The 12,404-nt window shown below is 37.4% G+C and overlaps 1 protein-coding gene across 5 annotated transcripts in view; it reads left to right on the top strand.

The window, feature by feature from the left end:
- Window positions 1-10,348: 10,348 nt before the first annotated feature.
- Window positions 10,349-12,404, top strand: part of FoxP (forkhead box P) — an 81,668-nt gene continuing 79,612 nt past the window's right edge. For all 5 annotated transcript variants that reach the window (XM_069506559.1, XM_069506558.1, XM_034980880.2 and 2 more), the window contains exon 1: window positions 10,349-11,001. The gene's annotated coding sequence lies outside the window, so the exon portion shown is untranslated. The remainder of the gene's footprint in view (window positions 11,002-12,404) is intronic.

Genomic DNA, 12,404 nt, shown 5'->3' with positions numbered 1-12,404 from the left:
GAACTAAGCTCTTTACCCCAAAAATTAATATCAGCTCTAGCCTCTAATGCCATTAGAGAAATACCTACCTAATAATAATTATAACTGTAAATAATTATTTATGTGCAGTTGGGATTCTAAAGCAATGGTTGAAAGTGTATTCATATCATAAGACGTTTAGGAAGGTAGGTGTAGCAAAGTTCTTATCCGTTCAATTATTATTACTCAACCTAATTTGATGAAACTACCGTACGAACTTATTTATTATTATTTTTAACTATAGTACCTATTTTTAAGGAATGCATCTTTGGGGAATAATACAATATTAAGTACCTATATTACATAAGAATGTTTTCAATGATAATAATATTATGCTTTAGATAAAAATAGCATTTGTTGTTCCAACAGTACCTACCTACTTATATGTCTAGGACTTCTAGGAGGTAGGTACATATTTTTAAACAGGTTTTTACTTTTTAGCATTGTCTTTCGCGTTTTCCGTCAAAAAAACCGCCACACATAAAAATCGAACGTGCCAAATTAGTAAAACATGTTTGTCATTTTGCTTTATAGCTATTTGCTTTAAAACAAAATAGGTACTAGGGTTGACACTTCAGGAAAAAATTAAATACGACATTTTATGAGAAAATAAGTTTTTTAATGTTTTATCATAATAAATCATCATCATCATCATGATCAACCCATCGCCGGCTCACTACAGAGCACGGGTCTCCTCACAGAGTGAGAAGGGTTTTGGCCATAGTCTACCACGCTGGCCATGTGCGGATTGGTAGACTTCACACACCTTTGAGAACCTTATGGAAAACTCTCAGGCATGCAGGTTTCCTCACGATGTTTTCCTTCACCGCTAAGCAAGTGATATTTAATTAATTAAAAACGCACATAACTCCGAAAAGTTAGAGGTGCGTGCCCGGGATCGAACCCCCGACCTCCGATTAGAAGGCGGACGTCCTAGCCACATCATATCACAGTTATCTCATAATAAATCAATAGCGAGCAAACGAGCAGGCGGTAAATGAAAAGGTGTGACTGATCAATCAACGCAGAGCTCAAACTACTTGACGGATCGGGCTGAAATTTGGCATGCAGATAGCTTTTATAACGCAGACATCCGCTAAGAATGGATTTTTGAAAATTCAAGCCCTAAGGGGGTAAAATAGGGGTTTAAAGTTCGTGTAGTCCACGCTGATGAAGTCGCGGGCATAATGCTAAATGATGACGCATATCCATCTAGTAGCTCCTGTGCTCCTGTGGCTCGTTTGATGTCGTCTTGTCCACCAGTAGCTCTATTGCGGTAGAATGACAGCTACAATGTCACGATCGCAACCACCCTCTGATAGGTTGACGCGCGCTAACTATTGGCTGCAATGCATTGTTGCAACAAGGATAGCACAAATTCAGCCAATCAGAACAATTGAGATTGTAATAACGATTGATGCTGGTTTTACGAAATCGATCTGCAGCTCTATTTAGTCATGGGTTGCACCTAAATAAATTAAAAAGGTAGATCTAGGTGCCTACTCAGTTATCTTCTTGTGTCGTCACTGAAGAGCGCACTACTTATTCGATGAAATAAAAAATATTACAATACTAGCTGATGCCCGCGACTTCGTCCGCGTGGATTTAGGTTTTTAAAAATCCTGTGGGAACTCTTCAATTTTCCGGGATAAAATGCCCGGGATGCAAGCTATCTCAGTACCAAATTTCGTCAAAATCGGTTGAACGGTTGAGCCGTGAAAAGCTAGCAGACAGACAGACAGACACACTTTCGCATTTATAATATTAGTATGGAAGTATGGATTATTAATTCAGAAAAGTTAAAGGTGGCAACCCTGAGTAGGTACGACTCGCAAATAAAATTCCTACAACATATCAACACGTACCAACTAAGTATTTTAATATTGTAGGTAGGTAGTAGCAGTGGCGTGCAGCTCATAGAGGCATAAAAGCACTGCTTACCCTTATTTTATGAATAATATGTATACTGGGTTCTTTGCCTTTAATAAAAAACTTTATTATTATTATTATCTCGATATATCTACTCTCACGCCCGTGTACAAGATAAATATATATAACAGCCAAAATAAATATAATATACTTACATACATAAAAATAAATAAACCTACATAAACATTACATACATACATATTTGTACCGGGCGCAGGATTACAGCCCGGCAGGGGAGACCAAACGGCCGGGGGTCAGGGCGACCAGGTTGAGAAATCGGCGGACCATCCTAGCCGAGTCCAGCAAGACCGCTTTTTGCATCCTGGCTGCTTATTATTGTAATAAATCAATGCTTATTTTTCATTATAACCTGCCGTTAAATAAGTTCATACCTAAATGCATACCCTGGCTTCTCCAACTGGCAACATCATCAAACATCTGGCAACTCCTGTGCACGCCACTGGTTAGTAGGTACTACTGAATAATTGATCTCGTACTGAATAATTGAATTGAATAATCTATTATGTCTGCCTACTTAATTTCAAATTAATCTTCGTCAATCGAGAAGTGCGTGATAGCCTAGTGGTTAGGACGTCCACCTTCTAATCGGAGTTCGGGGGTTCGATACCGGCCACGCACCTCTAACTTTTCGGAGTTATGTGCGTTTTAATTAATTAATCAATTAAATATCACTTGCTTTAACGGTGAAGGGAAACATCGTGAGGAAACCTGCATGCCTGAGAGTTCTCCATTCTCTAAAAAATAAAAATCTTTTTTATTCGTATAAACTTTTACAAGTACTTGCGAATAGTCGGATGCATCTACCACTGGTTCGGAATGCCAAAGGTGTGTGAAGTCTACCAATCCGCCCATGGCCAGCGTGATAGACTATGGCCAAAACCTTTCTCACTCTGAGAGGAGACCCGTGCTCTGTAGTGAGCCGGTGATGGGTTGATCATGATGATGATGATAAATTGCGAATTGCAACGGGCAAAATTGACGGTCAAAACGCCCGCTACGGATGGCTACGAAACGTGGTCGGCATACTAAGCCAATGAGGCAGAATTTACGGCCCGCTGGCTGTGACGTCATCTTCATAGAGGACTCCCCCTCGCTCTCTCCATACAAACGTATTTTCATTTTCATAATTTCAACCAAATTAAAAAAAAACCAGCCAAGCGCGAGTCAGACTCTCGCGCCCAGGGTTCCGAACTACAGTCGTATTTTTTCAATATTTTGCACGGTAAATTAAAAACTATTATGAACTAGCTTATGCTCGCGACCTCGCCCTCGTTGACTACACAATTTTCAAACCCCTATTCGCCTCCTCAGGCGTCGAATTTTCAAAAATCCTTTCTTAGCGGATGCCTACGTCATAATAGCTATCTGCATGCCAAATTTCAGCCCGATCCGTCCAGTAGTTTGAGCTGTGCGTTGATAAATCAGTCAGTCAGTCAATCCATTTATATATATAATAAAATTTAAAGTCCTGACTGACTGACTGACATATATATCAATGCACAGCCTAAACCGCTGGTCTTAGAGACATGAAATTTAGAGGGTGTGTTCTTTGTAAAGAGTAGGTATCCACTAAGAAAGGATTTTTCGAAATTCTACCCCTAAGTGGGTTGAATAGGGGATGAAAGTTTGTACGAAAGTACGTCTTTTTTCAAGTTATTTGCATGAAAATTGGTATTTGGGTTTTCGGTCACAAATGAAGAAATACGTGTTCCAGGATTTTTGGAAATTCAACCCCCACCTCTATTTTCTAAATTCCACCCGAGCGAAGCCGGGGCGGGTCAGCTAGTTTATATATATTTAAGATAAAAATAAATAAAAATCTTTTTTAGAATGTACAGGTGGTATGGTATGGTATGGTATATACCTTTCATATGATACCCCACTTCGGTATCGTTATCTTACTTTGAAAATTGAATTGTTTTAACACATTTTTTTTATGTAACCACAAACGCATTTCCCAGCGATAAAGAAAAGGCCATCACCGGTAAAACAAACCAAAATAAAGATTATCTACAATCTATCTACAACGTCCAGTTTCAGTGTTATCAACGTGTTTTAGCGTTATCATTATCAGTTTCACCGTTATCAGTGATCAGAAAACACCAAATATTTATTCATCAGCAAGGTTAGTATAGCGAACTGTTATCTATTGGGTTAACAGGTGTTATATCTGGATTTCTGACATACTTTTATTTTTTAGGGTTCCGTACCCGACCCAAGCCAACAGAGCCCTGTTACTAAGGGTGAGATCTATAGAGCGCACTTTGACTTTGCTCAGACTTAAGATTGTGTTAAAACGAGACAGACCTATATCTCTCACATAAATCTGTCTCGTTTTAACGCAATCTCGTTTATCGTTTAAAAAAAAATCTTAAGTCTGAGCAAAGTCAAAGTGCACTCTATAGATTTCACCCTAAGACTCCGTTGTCCGTCCGACCGTCTGTCTGTCAGTGGGCTGTATCTCGTAAACCATAATAGATGGAGAATTGAAATTTTATCAGAATATGTATTTCTATTGCCGCTATAAGAACAAATAATAAAAATTTCAAAGTAGGTAGCTGCCATGAAAATTAAAAAATTATAAAGTGTTAGTTCATGTATGATGTTACGGAACCTTTCCTGTGCGAGCCCGAGTCGCACTTGACCGATTGTTTTCTGTTTTTGTCAAGCGAGAACAATAAAGATAATATTATGCGTGTCAATTCAGAATAGGAAAGAATTTCAGCCATATTGTGATGTCTTAGCTGAAAATATGTATTATGTTTTCATTGAAATCATTATCTATAAACCAAAATATAATAATTTATCACTACCCATGTTCACTATCCATAATAAAAATGCGAAAGTGTGTTTGTTTGTTGGTTTGTTGGCCTGTCCTTCAATCACGTCGCAACGGAGCAACGGATAGCCGTGATTGTTTTGCATGGGTATAGGTAATAAGACCAGGGAGAACGACATAGGCTACTTTTTATCCCAGAAACTCAAAGAGTTGCCACGGGATTTTTAAAAATCTGAATCCACGCGAATGAAGTCGCGGATATCAGCTAGACCCGACTAAAGGCGAAAGTTTGTAAGCTTGTGTGTGTGTGTGTTTTTTACTCCTTCACGCAAAAACTACTGGACGGATTTGGCCGAAATTTGGAATGAAGATAGATTATACCCTGGATTAACACATAGGCTACTTTTTATCCCGGAAAATCAAAGAGTTCCCACAGGATTTTTAAAAATCTGAATCCACGCAAATGAAGTCGCGGACATCAGCTAGTTCATTATATAAATGGGAAACTGTGTCTGTCTGTCTGCTAGCTTTTCACGGCCAATACGGTCCTAACCGGGGGTAAAATAGGGGTTTATTTGTGTTCTAGTCCACGCGGGCGAAGTCGCGGACATAAGCTAGTAACAGATATAAAAAATCGCAATCTAATAATGTTTTGGCATATACCTACCTAAACAAAGTGATATTTATCTTATATTTTAGTTTGCCGGGTGTTGATAACAGTGACCGGGATTCAAATCCTTGCCTCGTAGATAACTTTGTCCAAATATACAAAAACATATTATTATTATCCATACTATCCATACTAATATGCCTCAATAGCTCAACGGGTAGAGGAGTGGACTGAAAACCGAAAGGTCGACGGTTCAAACCCCGCCCGTTGCACTATTGTCGTACCTACTCCTAGCACAAGCTTGACGCTTAGTTGGAGAGGAAAGGGGAATATTAGTCATTTAACATGGCTAATACTTTATAAAAAAATATATATATATATTGTAAAAGCGACAGTGTGTCTGTCTGTCTGCTAGCTTTTCACGGCCTATCCGTTTAACCGATAGAGATAGCTTGCATCTCGGGGAAGGTTAATAGGCTACTTTTGATCCCAGAAAATCAAAGGGTTCCCACGGGATTTTTGAAAACCTAAATCCTAAGTCGCGGGCATCGTCTAGTTATGAATATATTTTGAAATGAAACAAGGGCAAGAGAAAGAGAGCTCAGAGCAGATATGTATAGTCCACGACAGGTTGAGATGGCAATCAGGGTATGAGCCGGGGGACGCCTCGCACACACGTACGTCACCCGCGCTCGCCCGCAACTAAAATCAAAAGTTCCCACGGGATTTTTAAAAACCTAAATCCACGCGGGCGAAGCCGCGGGGATCAGCTAGTTATTGTAGAAAGACGTAGGCTGAGATCAATAGAGCGCAATCTGACTTTGCTTAGACTCAAGACAGAGTTAAAACGAGACAGAGCTATATCTCTCACATAAGTCTGTCTCGTTTAATTCAATCTTAAGTCTGAGCAATGTCAAAGTGCGCTCTATAGATCTCAGCCTACGTCTTTCTACGTCTCTGCCTCCTTTCCTCGCTACTTCCCACTTCTCACGCCACACGGACAGTGTGACATACATAAAAATTAAATAAATGAAGCATACAGTTAAAAAAGAAAAAACCCGGCCAAGTGCGAGTAAGGCTTGCGCACCGAGGGTTCCGTACTACAGTCGTATTTTTTCGATATTTTGCACGATAAATCAAAAATCATTACTTATACACAAAAATAAGTAAAAATCTGTTTTAGAATGTACAAGTAAAGCCCTTTCATATGATACCCCACTCGGTATAGTTATCTTATTTTGAAAAATGAAAATTAAGAAAAAAATTAAAAAAATGAAACATTATAAAATTCAAAATATCCCCTGCCGGGAATCGAACCTCCCACCTTCCGAAAAGAAGGCGGACGTCAATAAGTTTAGTTATTGCCCGCGGGCCGCGACTTCGTCCGCGTGGATTTAGGTTTTTAAAAATCCCGTGGGAAGTCTTTGATTTTTCGGGATAAAAAGTAGTAAAAGCCTATGCCACTCTCCAGGTCTTTAACTATGCAAAAAATCACGTCAATCAGTTGCCCCGTTGCGATCCGATGTGATTGAAGGATAAACCAACAAACAAACAAAACAATAAACCAACAAACCAAGAAACAAACACACTTTCGCATTTATGATATGGGTACTGATTGTGGTTTCATGAATTTGTCTAGGGATCTCTAAAAACCTTGCTCTCGCAAAGTGGAATGACTCGACTCTCGTGTTACGATTTTTTGCGACAAACAAATAAAACTAAAGAATAGGCCAGTCTCGCTTCAAATTCATTCATTTATCTACGGAAATAGGTATGACAAAACTGCTTTTGTTTGTATGTGTGTCAACTTATTAGGAACTAGGTGAAGCCCGCGACTTCGTCCACGTGAATTTAAGTTTTTAGAAAATCCCGTGAAAATCCCGGAAAATCAAAGAAGAACTCTAAAAAGTAGCCTAAGTCCATTTCTGGACTCAAGCTACCCATATTGTCATTCGGTTTTACAGGTGGCTCTTTAAGAATCCCGAGGGAAATCTTTGATTATCCGGGATAAAAAGTAGCTTAAAACGGCTATAATCACCAGAAAAAAGTTTCTATCTATAGTAAAGCCCCTGCCCTATACAAGTAAAGTATACAATACAGTAAAGTAGTAGAAATATCAATAATGTACCTCGGCACAAAAGCGCGAGCGAAGCGAGCACGACAATTTTCTTTAATTTTACATTGACGATCCTTATTATAATCATAACTTTACAATCATTATACTTTTTATGGGGCCTCCAACTCCCAAACTGAGTCTTGTCTTGACCTACCCTACTGAACATAATTTTTGAGATTTTACTTAGATTTCCTTTTTAGGGTTCCGTACCTTAAAAGGAAAAACGAAACTCTTATAGGATCACTTTGCTATCTGTCTGTCGTCGGTCTGTTAAGAAACGTACAGGGTACTTCCAGTTGACCTAGAATCATGAAATTTGGCAGGTAGGATCGTCTTATAGCAGAGATTAGGGGAAAAATCTGAAAACCGTGAATTTGTGCTTACATCACACAAAAAAAATTGTGGTCATGATCTAATAATTAGTATTTTCAATTTTCGAAGTAAGATAACTATATCAAGTGGGGTAGGTATCATAGTATGAAAGGTCTTCGCCTGTGCATTGTAAAACAGATTTTTATTTATTTTTATGCATTATACCTACCTAGTTTTTGAATAATCGTGCAAAACGTCGAAAAAATACGACTGTAGTACGGAACTCTCGTTGCGAAAGCCTGACTCGCACTTGGCCGGTTTATATATGTAGAAGTACCTATTTGTCGTGATTTGATTAAATTAAAATTTAAGAAGATAAACTTTCAATTTAAAATAAGTTTCCAAGTTTCTAGCTAAGTTTTAAATAGGTATATTTCCGCCTAAGCCTATTTATAATATGTTTAGTTGAACAGTCTGTAACAACATGTAAATTTGGGTGCAAAACACGCATATCTAATTAATTCGCATAGACAATGAGTTGACGCTGCCCCGCGCCCGGCCACATTTAACCTCGCCACCGTAGATCTGAAAACCAAAGATACACACACAACCTAAGACCGCGATTATACCTGTAAGTTTTACTCGCGTAAGTCCAAACCATCTTATAAGTTTAGTGTCCCCAATTGGGTATTTGCCTACTTTCAAATTTGGTAAATATTATTAGTTATTACTTTATTATAAACTAGGATAAAAATAATGACGTACAATGAAAAAAATATTAAAATCCAACAAAGATTTACAAAGTTACAGGCATTTTAATTTTGGAGTGGGAGGGTCTTCTATCCCTTTCTCGCAAAACGAAAATTTGTATGAAACCGCACGAAGCTACTATGGCATTAGGTGTGACGTCAAACTGCTGTATCGCTATCTCTGTCTAATCAGAAATATTTAAATGCGTATAACTTTTTTGTTATTTGATCGATTTAATTAGTTTTTCAGTTTACGTCATTATTTTTATTCTAGTTTATAATAAAATATTAAAAAAAATTGGAGTCCAATACCCAATTATACCTGTAAGTTTTACTCGCGTAAGTAGCTTACATGAGTAAATTACGACTTTACTAATCCAGACTCTTATAAGTTTAGTGTCCCCAATTGTATGTGGTAATGCAGAAGATGTCTCGCACTTACTATTGGCATGTGTTCGCAATCATTAAGAGGAACTATTGATAGTTTACAATTTTTTTTTTAAATTTAATTTTTGATACTACAATTATTACTAATTTGAGAATCCCAAAAACCACTGTTATTTCATAGTTTTAAGTTTTCCCTTCGGTCGGCATTTGGTAGTTCCTACTGCTACTGACTGCTAATTTTTTTAGCGATTTTCCTTTAGAGAACTTTTCTAGATATCTATGGCATCGCTGGCAGATTTCACACACCTTTGAGAACATTATGGAGAACTCTCAGGTATGCAAATTTTTCACGATGTTTTCCATCACCGTTAGTGGTAGGTATTAAAATACCCAAAACTCACAATACCTACTAATCCGATAAGTAAGAAATGCGTGCTTGGGACTAGCTAGAGCAATTTATACTAAGAAATAATTTTTAAAAATTCCATCCGATCGAAGCCAGGGCCAGCTAGTATAGTATCTTTGGTTCGTAAATCAATGGTCGCGAAATTAAAAATAAATCGCTATAGTCTATGGCCGCGTCCGTCCCGCCCGCGTTCCACATTCGAAATAATAATTGTATTAAGGAAACATGAGCGCCGCGCATGTGTTTGTTTGTTTGTTTACCCGCCGGTGACGTCATATGTTTATTCTCGCGGGGAGCTCGGGGCCGGATGGACACTTACATTTTTTTCCATTTAAAAAAATTTGTTTTATGGAATTAGACATCACGGTTTTTGTATTAAGTATAATTAACCTTAACAAGTAATATAATAAAAAAAGTAATTTAATAAAGACCGTAATTAAGGATTAGCAGACCTCAGGAAAAATGCAATTTTTTTAAAGTACGTAAAAATTAGTTTTAAAGAAAAAGTAAGATATCTTACAATTATTGAAATGTAACTCATTTCATATTAACATAGCATTTGATTTTTCAAAAAGGCTTTTAAATCTTCAAGAACGTCTTTTGGCACCATAAGCGTATCCTACTTATTACTTATTTAAAATCATAATAATTATGCTAAAGGAATATTAAGTGGATAGCCGTTTTCAAGCGATTTTCTGATATTTGCTGAACATAAGCGACACTAGAACATGTCTGTAGAGATCCTTGCAAAAACTATGTCCAGCTGAGGACGTTTATCGATTGTGATGACGTAAAAGGTCGAGCGACATGATTTCTTTCCTCGCCGCAGATTGCAAAGATGTATCAGGTGCTTTCAGTGGACACGACATGGACGATTAAAAAGTATAAAGATTTGCGATTGTCAGGAGTGAGGACGTCAAGCAGGCCGCAGCGCCCCTTGTTTACACACGCACACATCGGCGCGCACGCACACACGGCCGCGCCCGTCGTGCTGCTTATTTAGGTATATTGTTGTTTATTTTATTCGGCGCTATGCTCTACCACGGGGCGAGCCTTTCGACTCAGTTTTAACGCGCACGTTTTATGAAACGACAACTATGCGTCGATGTTCGCTCGCAGCCGATAATTATTCATATCGGGACCGCTCCTAGCGATGAAAATAGCGCCGCTGTAAACAAATTCGCGATTCTTATTGCCGGCAATAATCGGTTTTTATTTAATAATTTTTTTACGCTCGCATGTCGCCCGCCGGTGTCTCCGCGAATCTTAATGGCAGTTAATCATAGTTTATTTTTACCGCGTAACGTGTGCTAATAATTTTGTTGACTGTTGGGGCCTCAGCGTGTTTCTTTTATTTTCTGTTGTAGCGTTTGATTGAATCGAGCATTGCGGAAGTCGGTTTGCGAATAATTTGTCAAAGTAATTAAGATTATTTCGTTGTATTAGTGAGACAACCGTGCCCGGTGTTGCTAACGTGTTCCGCGGGGATTTTAAAACTTGGAAATTTCGAACAGTTTTGGCGGGAACGGACGGGGGAGGTGCTAACTGAAGAGTACTGGACCGAAAGTTTTGAAAAGTGTTCACGTCGGATGCGGCGAGTGTTTTTTCAACGCGTTTTCGAGGCTAAGCGCTAGTTGTTTGAACAAGTGTGTTTTCTAATGGATTTATTTTGAGGTGAGTTTAAATTTACTTGTGTTGGTGTTTGTATTGTTTGCTCTTTGTGTTTAGTGTGCGTGGTGGCGGGAAACCGAATACCTAGCCGGTTCCGAGCGTGTGTGAGTGTACAAACAAGTCGGCCGTGTGTGTACAGACTTATTGTCACTTTATGTAAGAGGGGGAACAAGGAGGGAGATACTTGTCATGTATTTAGGCGAAGACGAAACGTTGATGAGTTGACTTTTTAATTTATTTATTGTCCTTAAACAGCGATTGGAAAATTTTTTTATTTGTTCGTTTGCTCACGTTCCTAATTTGTCTACAACGTATTTACTTTTTAACGTCACCCCACCAAAAATGTTATGTAAATGCGAAATGTCATTAAGGCTTTTTTATTGTCCATAGGTAGGTACTCGCCGCCTACATGCTTTTAGGATTTCGCACTAGGAAATAATATTGTTTAGTTTGTGCTATTTGCCTTTATTTAAATAAATTTGGCAATAATTCTTTGATTTGTTCCGCGTGGATTTAGGATTTTAAAGTAGGTACCTACCAGTAAGAATGATATATTTTACCCTTACCAAACTTAGTTATTTTAATTTATTTAAACAATCTTTATTGCTTGATACTATGACAAAGAATAAAAAGTACAGGATTGACTTAATTAAAAGCAAACACCAAAATCTTTGAACTTAATTAATAATTAGTGTTACTTACCTATATTTGAAGGAAATACTTTTAGAAATAGGACCTATACAGAATATTCTAGGTATATTACCAAAAATTGTGGAACTGTCGATGCCTAACCAAAAGAAAATATGTATATGGGTTCAAATTCCACCGGTTCTACAATTTTTAATTAGGTACCTACCTAACTATACCTACCTATCTACTTCTACTCTAATTAAAAAAAATATTCAATAAGAGTTACTTACTTATTTGTTTTCCGGATCAAAAATAACTTTATATTGTCGCTGAGCAAAATCGCGGGCTTTATCTAGAAAAATATATATATTTTAAATATATTCATATAGTTAATATTAAAATACCTAATATAGGTACATTTTAATATGCAGAAAATACTTGTACTTTTGTTTTTTGATCAATAAACTATAATATATATAATTATTTCTATTTGTATATATAGGTACGTACTTAATATAATATAGGTACCTACTAATATTTATAATCCATTATAATATAGGTATATATGCTTAATATAATGGATGATAAAATATGTATATTATTAGGTAGATATAATGCCTGTCCAGTAACGAAATATTTATGATAATTATTGTAGTGTTGCTAGGTGTTGCTTTTATTGTTATCCAAATCTTTAGTGGGTTATCGCGTTTTCCTGGTTACCTACTCTTGTGGCACTGTAAGTTGACACAGAGTTGCCATTTACTAGAGCAACAATC

The sequence above is a fragment of the Maniola hyperantus genome, chromosome 23, assembly GCF_902806685.2.
Source record: "Maniola hyperantus chromosome 23, iAphHyp1.2, whole genome shotgun sequence".
Classification (NCBI taxonomy): domain Eukaryota; kingdom Metazoa; phylum Arthropoda; class Insecta; order Lepidoptera; family Nymphalidae; genus Maniola; species Maniola hyperantus.
The sequence above is the reverse complement of the archived record's forward strand: the minus strand, read 5'-3'. Positions and strand labels throughout refer to the sequence as shown.